The sequence below is a fragment of the Salminus brasiliensis genome, chromosome 2, assembly GCF_030463535.1.
Source record: "Salminus brasiliensis chromosome 2, fSalBra1.hap2, whole genome shotgun sequence".
Taxonomy (NCBI): domain Eukaryota; kingdom Metazoa; phylum Chordata; class Actinopteri; order Characiformes; family Bryconidae; genus Salminus; species Salminus brasiliensis.
In genome coordinates, this window is record NC_132879.1 from 1 (window position 1) to 5,000 (window position 5,000).

The window sequence follows — 5,000 nt, forward strand, 5'->3', positions numbered from 1 at the left end:
TCGTCAATTCCTTTAAGTTTCAGTTTTGCAACCATACTCCCCCCGGAACCCAAAGACTCTGGTTTCCCCGCACGCTGCCCGGCGGGTCATGGGAATAACGCCGCCGGATCGCGGGTCGGCATAGTTTACGGTCGGAACTACGACGGTATCTGATCGTCTTCGAACCTCCGACTTTCGTTCTTGATTAATGAAAACATTCTTGGCAAATGCTTTCGCTTTCGTCCGTCTTGCGCCGGTCCAAGAATTTCACCTCTAGCGGCGCAATACGAATGCCCCCGGCCGTCCCTCTTAATCATGGCCCTGGTTCAGGAAACCCACAAAATAGAACCGGAGTCCTATTCCATTATTCCTAGCTCAGGCATTCAGGCGAGTGGCTGCCCGCTTTGAACACTCTGATTTTTTCAAAGTAAACGCTCCGGACCCCTGAGGACCGGACACCCAACCAAGGGCATCCGGGGGGCACCGGGAGGCAGGGTCTGGACAGGCAGTAGCTCGCCTCGCGGCGGACCGCCAGCCCACTCCCGACGTCCAACTACGAGCTTTTTAACTGCAGCAAATTTAATATACGCTATTGGAGCTGGAATTACCGCGGCTGCTGGCACCAGACTTGCCCTCCAATGGGTCCTCACCCATGTGTTTAGGATACGCTCATTCCGATTACAGGGCCTCGAAAGAGACCTGCATCGTTATTTTTCGTCACTACCTCACCGTGTCGGTAATGGGTAATTTGCGCGCCTGCTGCCTTCCTTGGATGTGGTAGCCATTTCTCAGGCTCCCTCTCCGGAATCGAACCCTGATTCCCCGTTACCCGTGGTCACCATGGTAGCCCCCTATGCTACCATCGAAAGCTGATAGGGCAGACATTCGAATGAGACGTCGCCGCCGCGGTGGGCGCGCGATCGACCCGAGGTTATCTAGAGTCACCAAAGGGCCGGGGAACCCTCGCGGGTCCCCCGGGTGGGTTTTGGGTCTGATAAATGCACGCATCCCAGCCCCCGAGAGGACCGGTCAGCGCTCGTTTGCATGTATTAGCTCTGGAATTACCACAGTTATCCGAGTAACGTGTGGAGCGATCAAAGGAACCATAACTGATTTAATGAGCCATTCGCAGTTTCACTGTACCGTCCGTGTGCACTTAGACCTGCATGGCTTAATCTTTGAGACAAGCATATGTTACTGGCAGGATCAACCAGGTTGCACCTCCCCGATGAGGAATTGGGTCGGCCCCGGGGCCCCCGTACTCGAAAACCCAGCCGACGAGAACCGCGCCAGGAGAAGTTCCCTTTTGCGGGGGTCGGGTCTGGGTCGGAGGATAGGGGGGCGAGAGCCGGCCGCACCATGGTTCGGTGGGTAAAAGGTTTTCACCCACTAGCCTTCAGTGGGATTGATAACCGGGAAATGCGGATCGGCCCGGGGCCGAGAGCGTTGCGGAGGAGCAAGGGCCGTGCGGAGCTCGAAACCGGGCTCGCACCCGAGACATCCACCGCGCTCAAGGCCGCCGGGGTTTGTATAGGGCAGATTGTTGTTTCCGAAGAAAACAGACCGGCCGTCTACGACTCCCTCGGATAGGTTCGGGTGGGTCTTTCCCCTGTCGAAAGACACCCCCATGGAGGCTGGCCCGCAAAGTCGGGGAGGAACCCGCTGCCCAAGGCGGTCGCTGCGGACCGGGCAGTTGCCTACCCCAGGCGGGCCTGGTGTTCCATTCCGTCAAGGAAAGGTTCGTCTTTTGCCGCTTTAATTCGGCCCGATGCTCCAGAAATACCATCAGCCTGCATGGCCTGGGCTCGGTTCATTGAGAGAAGTGCTTGGACCCCTTGAAATAGCACTGCCTCTCAAAATCCCGACGGCACCTCTCTGCAATTCCCCCCCTCGAACGGACTTCCAGAGCGCGGTGGAAGGCGCTCCGAAGCCGGCAGAGGTGCACCAGACCCGGACACAACGAGCCGGGTCGGCACCCTGGTTCTGCCACCCTCACTAATTTTCGGTCAAACCACTGGTAGACCGGGGGACTTAGAAAAATTTTCGAGGCCAAAACACTGGTAGACCGGGGGACTTAGAAAAATTTTCACAGCACACCACTGGTAGACCTGGGGACTTAGAACATTTTTCGCAGCACACCACTGGTAGACCTGGGGACTTAGAAAATTTTTCACAGCACACCACTGGTAGACCTGGGGACTTAGAACATTTTTCGCAGCACACCACTGGTAGACCTGGGGACTTAGAAAATTTTTCGCAGCACACCACTGGTAGACCTGGGGACTTAGAACATTTTTCGCAGCACACCACTGGTAGACCTGGGGACTTAGAAAATTTTTCACAGCACACCACTGGTAGACCTGGGGACTTAGAAAAATTTTCACAGCACACCACTGGTAGACCTGGGGACTTAGAAAAATTTTCACAGCACACCACTGGTAGACCTGGGGACTTAGAAATTTTTTTTTTCGCAGCACACCACTGGTAGACCGGGGGACTTGGGGGAAAATTTTTATTTTTATTTATTTTTATTATTTAATTTTTTTTTTTTTTTTTTCGCCGAAAAACAACTAAATTTAGGAACCAGGGGCCGGGGCCGGAGCCGGGAACCTAGCCGGGACCCAGAACAAGCCCAGGGACCAGGCGGGACCCGACCCGACCCGGGAACCAGAACAACGCCTGGAACCAAGCCGGGACCCAGGCCAAAGCCTGGGACCTAGCCGGAACCAGAACAAAGCCTGGAACCTAGCCGGGACCCATAACGAACCCATGGACCAAGCCGGGACCCAGACCCGATCCGGGAACCAAGCCGGTACCCAGGACCGAGCCTGGAACCAATGGAGGGGCCGAAACCGAAACCGAAGCCGGGGCTGTGGGAAAAGGCCGTGGACGGGGCTGGGGCTGGGGCTGGGGCTGGGGCAGTGAGGCTGGAGCTATGGAGCTCCATGAACCAGGCTTATGCACCAGAGGAACCCACCTGCAACCGTGGTTCTGGGCAGAACGGTTTAAGAGAGAAGTGCTTGGACCCCTTAAAATAGAACTGCTTCCCAAAATCCCGACGGCACCTCTCTGCATTTCCCCCCCTCGAACGGACTTCCAGAGCGCGGTGGACGGCTCTCCGAAGCCGGCCGAGGTGCGCCAAACCCGGACACAGAGAGCAAGGTCTGCACCCTGGTTCTGCCACCCTCACTAATTTTCGGTCAAAACACTGGTAGACCCGCGGACTTGGAGAAATTTTCGACTGAAAACAACTGGTAGACCTGGGGACTTTGAAAAATTTCCATTGTGCACATGCACCACTGGTAGACCAGGGGACTTTGGAATTTTATTTTATTTTTATTTTATTTTATTATTTTTATTTATTTTTTTTTTTTCAGCGAGTTTTGTGGAGCTGCCACCCCAACTAATTTTTGGATCCAACCCACTGGTAGACCTGGGGACTTTGTGGAGCTTGCCAGCCCGACCGACTTGATTTCGCACCATACTCGATGCGGGAGCGCACCGCATGGGGTGTTTTTTTCCCCCCCAGAAAAGCTGAGGTGTGTCGGGCAAGGGCCTGGCTGGGCTTGGCCCTGGGCTTTTACCTGGATCTTGGGCCTTTTTTGCTGGGGGCTTAGACATGATCATGCTGAGGGTTTGGAGCTGGGGGCTTGGCCTTTGGCTTTTACCTGGAGCTTGGGGGCTTACATATGATCATGCTGAGGGTATGGAGCTGGGGGGGGGGGGGGGGGGGGCTTGGCCTTTCCTTTGACTGTTACCTGGAGCTTGGGCCTTGTGCTGGGCTTAGATATGACCATGCTGACGGTGTGGAGCTGGGGGCTTGGCCTTTGGCTTTTGCCTGGAGCTTGGGCCTTTTGCTGGGGGCTTAGATATGATCATGCTGAGGGTATGGAGCTGGGGGGCTTGGCCTTTCCTTTGACTTTTACCTGGAGCTTGGGCCTTGTGCTGGGGGCTTACATATGATCATGCTGATGGTATGGAGCTGGGGCTTGGCCTTTCATTTGACTTTTACCTGGAGCTTGGGCCTTGTGCTGGGGCTTAGATATGACCACGCTGAGGGTGTGGAGCTGGGGGGCTTGACCTTTCCTTTGACTTTTACCTGGAGCTTGGGCCTTGTGCTGGGGGCTTACATATGATCATGCTGATGGTATGGAGCTGGGGCTTGGCCTTTCCTTTGACTTTTACCTGGAGCTTGGGCCTTGTGCTGGGGGCTTACATATGATCATGCTGAGGGTATGGAGCTTGGGGGCTTGCCTTTCCTTTGACCTTTACCTGGATGGAGCTTGGGCCTTGTGCTGGGGGCTTAGATATGATCATGCTTAGGGTATGGAGCTTGGGGGCTTGGCCTTTCCTTTGGCTTTTACCTGGATGGAGCTTGGGCCTTGTGCTGGGGGCTTAGATATGATCATGCTTAGGGTATGGAGCTTGGGGGCTTGGCCTTTCCTTTGGCTTTTACCTGGATGGAGCTTGGGCCTTGTGCTGGGGCTTAGATATGACCATGCTGACGGTGTGGAGCTGGGGGCTTGGCCTTTGGCTTTTGCCTGGAGCTTGGGCCTTTTGCTGGGGGCTTAGATATGATCATGCTGAGGGTATGGAGCTGGGGGGCTTGGCCTTTCCTTTGGCTTTTACCTGGATGGAGCTCGGGCCTTGTGCTGGGGCTTAGGTATGATCATGCTGAGGGTATGGAGCTTGGGGGTTTGGCCTTTCCTTTGACCTTTACCTGGATGGAGCTCGGGCCTTGTGCTGGGGCTTAGATATGATCATGCTGAGGGTATGGAGCTTGGGGGTTTGGCCTTTCCTTTGACCTTTACCTGGATGGAGCTCGGGCCTTGTGCTGGGGCTTAGATATGATCATGCTGAGGGTATGGAGCTTGGGGGCTTGGCCTTTCCTTTGGCTTTCACCTGGATGGAGCTTGGGCCTTGTGCTGGGGGCTTACATGTGATCATGCTGATGGTATGGAGCTGGGCTTGGCCTTTCCTTTGACTTTTACCTGGAGCTTGGGCCTTGTGCTGGGGCTTAG